Source organism: Macaca thibetana, chromosome 4, assembly GCF_024542745.1.
Source record: "Macaca thibetana thibetana isolate TM-01 chromosome 4, ASM2454274v1, whole genome shotgun sequence".
NCBI classification, from domain to species: Eukaryota; Metazoa; Chordata; class Mammalia; order Primates; family Cercopithecidae; genus Macaca; species Macaca thibetana.
In genome coordinates, this window is record NC_065581.1 from 125,817,832 (window position 1) to 125,829,372 (window position 11,541).

The 11,541-nt window shown below is 39.9% G+C and overlaps 1 long non-coding RNA gene across 1 annotated transcript; it reads right to left on the bottom strand.

The window, feature by feature from the left end:
* Positions 1-648: 648 nt before the first annotated feature.
* Positions 649-3,325, bottom strand: LOC126952644 (uncharacterized). Its single transcript, XR_007724978.1, has 3 exons — positions 3,206-3,325; positions 1,382-1,449; positions 649-1,232 (listed from the first exon to the last, which is right to left on the bottom strand). It is a non-coding gene; the product is annotated as an uncharacterized LOC126952644 (long non-coding RNA).
* Positions 3,326-11,541: the final 8,216 nt, after the last annotated feature.

Genomic DNA, 11,541 nt, shown 5'->3' on the forward strand with positions numbered 1-11,541 from the left:
CTGGTGGCGCACACCTGTAATCCCAGCTACTCAGGAGGCTGAGGCAGGAGAATCACTTGAACCCGGGAGGCAGAGGTTGCAGTGAGCCGAGATCGTGCCACTGCACTCCAGCCTGGATGCCAGAGTGAGACTCCATCTCAGGAAAAAAAAAAAAAAAAGAAGTTGCCAACAAATAGCCAGGTTTGTTTTGAAGTCAATTGTTTGAAATTTCTAACACTTTTTCCCACAGAGAATATACCAAAAATACTTCCTACGTAAGTCTACAAAAGAATACTGGGAAAAAAAATCAAGACACCCAACTTTTCAAAGACTCCATGAACCTTGGGCTTTTTGTCTGTAAAATGGGCGTAATGATGCTCTTTCTGCCCAACTCATGGAAGTATTGAAAGGAAAATTTAGAAAATGTTTCACTGAACAGAGCCAAGGCACTTCCACGTTACACAATGCATAAAGTGTATTCATAGAATGAAATCAGTCTCAAGCAATACTCTAGTCATGCTAGTAATGAAAAAGCTAAAGAATAAGAAATTATAATACGGAGAAAATATTTGGGGGGACTCTGAATGTTGGGGCTAAAGGAAAACTGAAAAATGAATGATGAAGTAAATGATGGCTTTTCCTTTCTTTTCTTTATTTAGTTCCATCACCTTCTAACATGCCATTTAATTTACTTCCTGTCGTTATTGTGTGTCTGTCTCCCCTGAGAGACTGTCACCTCCCTGAGGGCAGGAATCTTGATAGGTTTGTTTATTCATTGCTACATCCCAAGCATCTAGCACAGTGACTGGCACATTGTAGTCAGTAAGCACATATTTCTTAACAAATTCATTTATAATGTGATAATGATGAAGGGCAGCCAGTGCATCTTCGAGAAAGACTGATGGAATGACTTTGGGCCATTTCACAGGGGAAAATCTTCTGGCTGCTTTCTTTTAGTCAGGGATTTACGATGATAGAGGAATCTGGGGTTGCTCTGGACACCGTAGATCTCAAGGAGCTGGAACGGTGTTCTCTGAATATTTCGTGATGAAGAGTGAGAGCATCCGTCACCTCCCGGTCACCTCAGCTGCTCCTCTTCCCACACAGGGTGTGTGTGTGCTAACAACATGCTGGTACATCCGCTTTGGACTCTTCCACCCAGACGAACATCCGAATCTTCCATGGGGCCTTCCTCTCTCTCTTCCTCTGGGCCCTTTGTTGGCATTTCTCTTAGCAGAGTTCCATCCATTTTCCTAGAACCACTGCCTATTATCAAAAGGTCTGGAGCTAGGGGCAGGGAGCAGATTGTGGTGTGCAACCCTCTAGACTCTTTGGTGGAAGGGAGGAAGCTCCAGCCCACCTCTCCCTTTGGGGTAGGAGGAAAAGTCCAGGGTTTGCTTACCTAGGGGAGCCAGTTCTGCTGGGATCCAGGTCCCCAGCTGCGCTGAAGTCTGTGTCCTCAAGCCAGTCCTGTCATTAACCCATGTTTCTTATTTAGTTCTTAGAATTTTAGAGTAAACTTAGAAATAAAATTCAACTTCCTCATTTTAGAAAAAAGAAAACTAAAGCTCAGAGAGGGAAATTGCCTTGCCTAAGGTCACACAACTAGCAAGTCAGAGGCAGAGAAGCCTTCACCACCTTGACCACACCTGTCCTGGCAGCACCAGCTATGTCTAGGGAAAGTCAGGCACGATCTTGACAAGAGTCAATAGTAGCAGCGTGGTAAGAGTAGCAGCAAAAGGTTGCAGGACTTTGTAGGCATGAATCAGATTTTTGTAATTTTTGAAATGCTATAGCCAGATAAATTCAGTAATAGTTACTTGATTTATATTTTTTTAGAGTACTCATCTTTTTTTTCTAAAATGCTTTCCCAGCAGGTTACTTAAAATAACCTATTCCCACAATGTATTTCAAATATGGTTTCATTCACACACTTTGCTGCTTAATCTCAATATAGTCTTTTTAAGGTGTGATTGAACTCACAACTTCTTGATGTAATACAAATGAGTTGTCTTTTTCAAGAGATGTGGTTGAGTTTTTCATGTTCTTATTTATGGGTTCACAAAGTTAGGCTTTGGGGTGGTGAGTGAGAGGGAGTAAGTATAGGTGAAATCAAGCAGGCAGATCAACCCTAAACAATATTTTCCCAAAAAACAAGTTATCAACTGATGCCCTTGTGGAAAGTAGAGGGTTGCCTCTAAAGTCTAAATTGACAGATTAAAGAGGCCAAGAAAAACAAGAACTTTCAGGTCATAATATTCTAGAGCTCCTTTCTGCTACTTTTAAGTAGAATTGAAGGTGTATTGTCTAGTCCAACTATTTCACAGTTGGATAAGAAAACAAAAACCCAGAGTACAGACTGACTCGTCCAAGGTCAGCGAGGTCAGCTGGTTCCCAGTGGGATTCTGTTTTTTAGTGCAGAATTCCCACTGGGTGGAAGAGGGGAGCAGTAGGATAAAACCAGAGAGGAGCATGGAATTCTCAGGAAATGTCAGGAGCTCCTCCCTACCAATAGGGAAGCTCTCAAAGTGTTTTTGTCAACTCCAGCGAGTTCAGGCAAAAGAGAGTAAATGGATCTTTCAGAATCACCGGACACAGAGCATAAGCTAAGACTAGGTAAGCAAGTAGGCCTTCTTGGAGGTGAATTTATTTCTAGGACTCAAGATGTTCCCTGGATGGGGAGAGATTGCCCATGGGCGGGAGTGGGCTGACTGTCAAAGCCCCCACCAGCATTTACAAGTACGTTCCTAAGAGGCTTGCCTCTAGGTTCTAAGCCTGGAGACCTTGGGCAATGTCCGAAGATCCTTTGGTTGTCACAACTAGGGAAGGTGGCGCTACCCCCATCTAGTGCCTAGATGCCAGGGATACTGTGAAAAATCACAGCTGCCACTCTAGCAAAAAGTATCCCACTCCAACTGTCAGTAGTGCCATGGTTGAGGAAGAAACCTTTCTCTACCTACCTATCCATCAGTGTTCTGCTAAGACTCAGTATTACTTCATCAAATGCTACTTTCTGAACCCGAGAAATCAAATGACAATTATAATGGTTCATTCTTCTCTCTCTTTAGATCTTTCCATTTTAAACTGTCCCCCAATCCCTACCCTGGCCCCCCCCAAAAAAAATCCGGATGAAGGGGAGCTAAGTAGAACAGGAAACAGCAATTTCAATAAAAATACTTAGCACTGAAACTGTATGCGTAGGAGAGACTATTTTCCATGTACTTACATTTTTCTTGTTCTTTGTTGTCATTCCACCATCCTTGGTAAATTTGTTTTCGTTTTAAGTGTTACAAGCAGTTATTATGTATTCCAGGCAGGGTTCCCAAGCTGTGACAATTTAAATGAGGGAGACTTTTTTGTAGGGAAAAAAAAAATGATAAAAAAAATATAAATGGTTTGTTGAAACACTGAAGAAAAGCTTGTCTCAGAGAGCAAAATGCTTTTTTATGTAGTCTTAATATTAATCGAAAATGAAAATGTCCTTCACTTTGAAAGGGTAAGATTTGGCAGGTATGAGATATAAGAGGGCAACGAGAGTCTCCTCCACATTGACAACTGCATGTTTCTTGAAAAGACTTTGAAAGAAATAGTATATAAGGAGCCACAAGTTATTTTTAAAATGGCTTAAATCTTTTACACGTTCACCTCAAAGAAAGAGAGAAACTCACAATAACAGCGTGGAAGAAGAGAAGAGATTGTGGATGAAGGATCTGAAAACTTGGATTTTATCCAAGATCGTTAAAATGTTCCATGACCTTGGGCAAATGATCTATCGCTTAGGTTTCCGCTTACTCTAAATAATAATAATAATAATAATATGTGACTTGGCTGGACTCAGTGGCTCATCCCCATAATCCCAGAGCTTTGGGAGGTCAAGAGGGGAATATGGCTTGAGGCCAGGAGTTCCAGACCAGGTTGGGCAACATGGGGAGACTCACTTCGTCTCTACAAAAAAATTAAAAATTAGCCAGATATGGTGATGAGTGCCTGTAGTCCCAGCTACTCAGAGGGTGAGGCAGAAAAATCACTTAAACCAAGGAGTTCGCAGTTGCAGTGAGCTAAGATTGTGCCACTGCACCCTAGCCTGGGCAACAGAGTGAAAGCTGTCTTTCTAAATATTACACATAATAGTAATAATAACACATATCTTACCGACTTCATAAGGTTATTTCAAGGTTCCAAAGGTATGTGAGTGAAAATACCAGTGCTCAGACTCCCCTCATATTCCTTTACAGTTCCCACACCAGCGTGATCAATGCTTTCATGAATACAAAGAGCGATTACTCCTGGCAAACGAAGTCAGGATCAAACCAGGAATTATGACAAAGGAGACTGTTGTGTTACTTATTACACATTTTCAAAGTTCCTTTTTTTAAATTCTTTTTTTTGTCAGTTTAAGGTGAGGCATTATTGGTGTAGGATGTATATAGCCCAAATAAATATTTTTACAGAAAAAAAAAGTCATGACAAGGTATCATGCCCCTGAAACCAAAATATTGGAATGTTCGCTCTCAAAGGGAAAATTTGCTTTCTTGAAATTTCTGACAAGCTGGTAAATAAGTGAGAGAGTTAGCAGGGCATGTTTCTTACAATGCAGAAGGAGCCAACCAGTGGAATTTATTTACCTCGTAAAGTCGCTCAAAATCTTATCAGTTATGTTGCAGCATTAATATGAGACAGGGAATGCATCTTTGGTTTGCAGAGGTTCGGTGACAGGCTGGCGTTGACACAAACGGAAAATTAATGTTAAAGGAAAGGAGAAAAAAAAACAGCACTAGATGACAAACCAGCATATCCAAAAAGAAGAGAAGAACATTTGGAAGTTGTTATTTCTTTATGTGTCTTTAGTATTTTTCATGCAGAATTTTATGGAGGCCACAAAATGGTGGGTAAAGGAAAACTAGTGGATGTAATTTGTTTAGACTCTCAAAGGGCTTTTGATAAAGTCCTACACAGGAGACTATTAAGGAAACTTGGTAACTACTGGGCAAGAGGTAAAGAGCTGTCAATCATGGGTTAAAAGTGGGTTAAGAGATAGAGGGGGAGCAAAAGAATAAATAACCAGCTCTCAGCATGGAAAGGAGTTAATTGTGGGGTGTCAGCGATTGATGCAAGAGCACTGTCCTCCAGGATACGTGGTAACATCCTAGAAAATGGACTAAATAATGAGGTGCTGAGATTTGATGACTACACAAAACTATTTTGGTTCCCTAAGTTTACACAGATGGATGTGAAAAACATAGAATCCAAACTCAGTAATTGGGCAAAACAGTGGCAGATGAAGCTCAGAACAGACAAGTGCAAAGTCATGCACATTGGAAGTAGCAACTTAAATTACTCATCCACTCGGGTAAGTTCCGAATTAGTTCTAACCTTACAGGAAAAAGATGTAGGCTCCCAGAAGACGTCTTAATGAAGATGTATACATGATGCTCAACAGAATTTTAAAACAGAAAAGCAAATATACTGTTAAATTGTAGTAAGAATAACAGAGAATATATTCCAATGTTGCTACAAGATCATTGAACCCCTTTGTCCTACACTTAGTTAAAGTCACCTTATTTCCAAAGGAAGATGGTAAAAATAGAAAGCAGCATCTGATAACATCCAGGAAAATAATTAGGAGCAGTGGGAAGGGACAGGCAAAATTTTATATGGGAAGTGTTTTTTTAAGTGAGTAATTAGTTAATAATTTGAACAAAGGAAAGTTGAATATAAGGAGGGTATACATGCCTTCTGTAAAGGTAAAAATGTATAGTAATAATTTTGCAACTTAGATTGTAGGTAGACTAGAAACTGTCTATAAATGGCGTCAAAGATAACCTGGGTTTTCTTCTGATGTGAGATGCTGTGAACTGATGGAGTTCTGTTTTTCCTCATGAAAGTCAGTCCATCTTCCAACCTACAGTGGCCATATTTCATTTGTTCTAAGATGGGAATTAAGGGAATATGCCCATTATAAAGTTTCAGGATGGGTGCAGTGCTTCGCGCCTGCAATCTCAGCACTTTGGGAGGCCCAGGTGGGAGAATCACTTGAGGCCAAGAATTCGAGACCAGCCTGGGCAACATAACAAGAACCCATCTCTACAAAAAGTAACAGAATTAGTCGGGTGTGGTGAAGTGTGCCTGTGGTCCCACCTACTCAGGAAGCTAAAGTGGGAGGATCTCTTGAGCCCAGGAGGTCAAGGTTGCAGTGAGCCGTGATGGTCCCACTGCACTTCAGCCTGTGTGACTTTGTCTTACAAATAAAAGAAACAAAAAATAAAGTTTCATAGATGTTATTTGTGACTTTGTCTCAAAAATAAAACAAACAAAAAGTAAAGTCTCATAGATGTTATTTCTAAAATCATTTATGGTATTTTGTCTCTTCTTCCAAGCCCAGGAAGTTGCATATTGATTTCATATTGATGTTATATATCAATTCCAATGAAATAAAGACAGATGCCAGGTTAATCCAACAGTTAAGTCATTGCATTCACCTTATCCTTTAAGTTCCCAGATGCACAAATCATCGCACACTTTCCCTCTTCCCTCTTCTCCAGGAGGCAATTTATCCATGGACCTGACCACCAGGAGCAGTAAGATGTTTTTTGCCTCTCTGTCCTTTCTTTCTCCCCAGACGTTTAGCTGAGATTGGCAACTATGGTTACTGAAGTCCAGAGGAACCAAACCCCAGGCTTCCAGAGATTAAGCATCCATTGATGGAGGCCAGAAAGAAATACTCTCCCCCAGTGCGAAAGTGCTTTATAATTGACCCAGTGCTTGTTGAGAAAATGACATCCTCACACTCAACTAAGGATTGCACAAGTGGGCAGGTGCATGGAGGGTGAGGGAAAAAATGGGTGAGGTGGAAAGCGAGGACAACTACTGAGTAATTCCCTTCCCGCAGCATTTATACCTCACCAGAAGATTGGAACTGAGCTGTTGGAGTCTTGGGTGCCTCTTAGACTGTATTTACTATTTACTATGTTCAAGCAATTGATGTGGTATGGGACTTCAGAAGTACCTTTCCCTGTGTGTTTTCCTTCCTGAAATCTAAAACTTGAGCACTGTGGTAAACAAAAATAAACGAAGAATGAATATCAATAAAGCATGGGCAAGAACAAACCAAATACTGATGTAACAATAGCATTAATAGAAGCTAAAATTTGAATTTCACTGCAAAAAGAGTCTCAGCAGAGAAATTTTTTTTAAGTCTTGCAAGTGGTGTATAAGTATTCTGTAAAGGATGAGCTTACCTTTAAGAAATGATATATATATTTTAGACAGGCATTTAAATGCTTAATGAAACATTTCAAGTGACATATAGATATTTTCCTCTTCAAATAGGTAGATTCTTTCTAAAAGAGGGCATAAGGTAACATTTTCCACAAAAACTCTGCAAATCATAAAAGGCAGACATTTTGCTAAGTGTTGGCATCACACAAGAGGGTTATATCAAGTGGAAAGTTACTGGCATGGGTCAGTGTTTACATAAGTATCTTTCTCTCTCCACTCTTTGTATCAAATGTCTTACAAGCTTCTTTTCAAAAGAAAAATTATAGATATATATACGCAGCTGTTGAATCACTTGCTATTTTAGGAAACATTTACTCATCATTTATCCCTAGTTCTACCAATGACGTGGATGTCAACATATTGATATTGCCCTCTCAGCTTCCACTCATACCTCACCATCCCCCAGTCTCTACAGAGCCCAGATATTAAAGCATCTTTTGTGAATGGCAATATCACCACCACCATCATCCAAAACTGTTAAACTTACACATATACACAAATGCAGAGAGACAGAGAGAAATGTCTTCAGTCCCTTCAGTGTTGGTCACCTAAAAAGGAATTAAAATTCTTGTAAACAACTCGTTCAGACGGACATTACTTACCTAAGACAATAACTCTCCAGAATATATCCAAAAAGAAAAAGATTCCTGAACAGTGAAAATAGATGTCAAAAATCCATGCATTTCCCTTTCTCATAAACCCTTCAGATTGTCCCTCAAAGTAAGTTTACTTTTTAAAAACTTCATTAATACATTAATTGCATAAGAATATTTTTCTTCCGTTTAAATCATGTTAGCTGTTTATGAATTAAATGATAGTTCATGATAACATACATTTTAAAAATCTTAACAGCTTTATTGAGATGTAATTCACATGGCATAAAATGCATCCATTAAAGTGTTCTATTCAATGGTTTTTAAGACATTTACTGATATGTACACCTATCACCACAGACAATTTTGAACATTTTCATCACCTCAGAGAGAAATCTCATAACCTTTAGCTGTTACTCTCCTGCCTCTCTATCTTCGTTCCCACCCCAGCCCTAAGCAAACACTAACCTACTTTCTATCTCTATAGATTTTTCTGTTCTGGACTTTCACATGAATGGAGTCACAGAATACATGATCTTTTGTGACTGACTTCTTTCACTTAGCATAATGTGTTTAAAGTTTATCCAGGCTGGGCGCTGTGGCTCATGCCTGTAATCCCAGCATTTTGGGAGGCCAAGGTTGGGGGATCACTTGAGCCCAGGAGTTAGAGACCAGCCTGGGCAACATGGTGAAACCCTGTCTCTACAAAAAATACAAAAATTAGCAGGGTGTGGTGGTGCAAGGCTAGGTGGTCCTAGCCTCCCAGCTACTTACGAGGCTGAGGTGGGAAGATAGATTGAGCCCAGGCAGGGGAGGTTTCAGTGAGCCAGGATTGTACCACTGCATTCCAGCCTGGGTGACAGAGTGAGATCGTGTCTCTAAATAAATAAATAAATAAAATAGTTTATTCATGCTGTAGCATGTATCAGTGCTTCATGCCTTTTTATGGCCAAACAATATTCCATGGACTGGATATACCAAATTTTACTATTTGTTTTTCAGTTGATGTACATTTAGGTTCTTTCCACTCTGGCTATTGTGAATAATGCTTCTGTAAACATTCTTATACTCACATTTCTGCGTGGACATATGTTTTCATTGCTCTTGGATATATGCTGAGGAGCGGAAGAGATAGGTCATATAGTAACTGTGCAATCATTGGAAAAACTGCCAGATTATTTTCCAACATTGTTGTACCATTTTACATTCCTGCCAACAATGATAAGGGCCCCAATTTCTCCACATCCTCATCAACCCCTTATTTTTGGACTTTTTTATTGTAGCCAGTGGGTGTGAAGCGGTATCTCACTGTAGTTTTGATTTGCATTTCCCTGATGACTAATGATCTGGTACACCTTTTCATGTGCTTATTGACCCTTTGTATATTTTCCTTGGAGAAACATCTATTCAGATCCTTTGCCCATTTTTTAATTGGGAGCCAGTTACTTTTACTTTACATATAATGTTAAAGCTGATTTTTCAGCTAATGAAATGATGAGAAATAGCAAATAAGAAGTGGGAAGGAGCTATTAGAGACAGCCACACCAACTAACCTGGTATAACAAGAGAAAGAAAAAATTATAGAGAACAAAGATAAAAACCTCAAAAAACAGAGCGTTCTCTAGTCCTATGGAGGCAATTTCAATTGGCCCTGACAGCATCTCTGTGCTATAATATGGCAAGTGACTGAAGTTTACTGTGATTATCTTAAATCCTCTTTATAGGATCATTTTAAATTCTATTTTTTTTGAAAGGCTAAGAGGATTATAATACAATTTGGAGCTATGCTGAAGGGGAATTGACAGTTATTATCAATGGTGTACTCCTAAATGTTTAACAACCATCTCTCCAAGGGGAAGAAAAAGTCTGATTCATACTTTCACTATAACTGATTTCAAGCTACCAAATCAGGTCAACCCGCTCAAGAACTTCCAGAAAATTCAGCTACCAGCTCCCGAACATTAGAAGCCAGTTTAGTCTTACTACAGCTTAATGTATGACTTTTATAACTGGTCACTACGTTCATCTCCTTACATACTGCTATAGTTTGAATGTTTACATCCCTTCCAAAATTCATGTTGAAACTTCATCCCTAATGCAATAGTATTAAAAGGTATGGAATTGGGAGGTGATTAGGCCAAAGGGCTCTGTTCTCATGAGTGAATTCGTGCTCTAATAAAAGGTCTGGAGGGAATGAGCTAGGTCATTTTTTTTTTCACTTCCTTCCTTTCTACTATGTGAGGACACAGCATTCAAGGTGCCATCTTGGAAGTACAGAGCAGCCCTCACCAGATGCTGAACCTGCCATTGCCTTGACTTGGACTTTCCAGTCTCTAGAACTTTAGAAAATGTTTGTTCTTTTCTTTTTCTTTTTCTTATTTTATTTTATTTTATTTTATTTTGAGACGGAATCTTACTCTCACCCAGGCTGGAGTGCAGTGGTGCAATCTCAGCTCACTGCAACCTCCACCTCCTAGGTTCAAGAGATTCTCCTGCCTCAGTCTCCAAGTAGCTAAGACTACAGGCATGTGCCACCACATGCAGCTAATTTTTGTATTTTTAGTAGAGACAGGGTTTCACTATGTTGGCCAGGCTGGTCTCAAACTCCTGACCTCAAGTGATCTGCCCACTGCCTCCCAAAATGCTGGGATTATAGGTGTGAGCTACCTTGCCTGACCTAGAAAATGTTTGTCTTCATAAATTACCTAGTCTCAGGTATTCTGTGAAAGACACATGACCTCATTTACTGTGCTCAGCAACCTCAAAGAAGAAGTAAGCGTATTCATTCCCCTTTTACACAGAAGTAGACTAAGGCTCAGAAAAAGTTTAGAAGCTTGTCCAGGGAGACACAACCAGGTATTGCCATGATGTTCTCTCCAAAGAGTGTGTTCTTCCTAGTACAGTAAATCAATTCCTCATTTTTAAAAGTGCACTAAGAAGAATTCTTTTTTTTTTTTTTTTTTTTTTTTTGAGACAGGATCTTACTCTGTTGCCCAGACTGGAGTGCAGTGGCACAATCTTGGCTCACTGCAACCTCTGCCTCCCAGGCTCAAACGATTCTCCTGCCTCAGCCTCCGGAGTAGCTGGGATTTCAAGCATGCACCACAACGCCCAGCTAATTTTTGTATTTTTGGCAGAGACAGGATTTTGCCATGGTGGCCAGGCTGGTCTCGAACTCCTGACTTCAAATGATCCACCTGCCTCGGCCTCCCAAAGTGCTGGGATTACAAGTGTGAGCCACCGCACCCAGCCAGAACAATTCTTAAACTGGGTTAAAAGGCACTTCTGAAGGAATGTCATCCATTATTCTGAAATTATACTCATTTCAAACACCACAGGCCTCGGCATCAATGGGCAAGTGAGGTGTTGATACATAGCTATTTCTTTTTGTTTTTTTAATTATACTTTAAGTTCTAGGGTACATGTGCACAACATGCAATTTTGTTACATAGGTATACGTGTGACATGTTGGTTTGCTGCACCCATTAACTCGACATTTACATTAAATATTTCTCCTAATGCTATCCCTCTTCCAGACCCCCACCCCATGACAGACCCCTATGTGTACTGTTTCCTGCCCTGTGTCCAAGAGTCCTCATTGTTCAATTCCCAACTATGAGTGAGAACACGCGGTGTTTGGTTTTCTGTCCTTGTGATAGTTTGCTCAGAATGATGGTTTCCAGCTGCATCC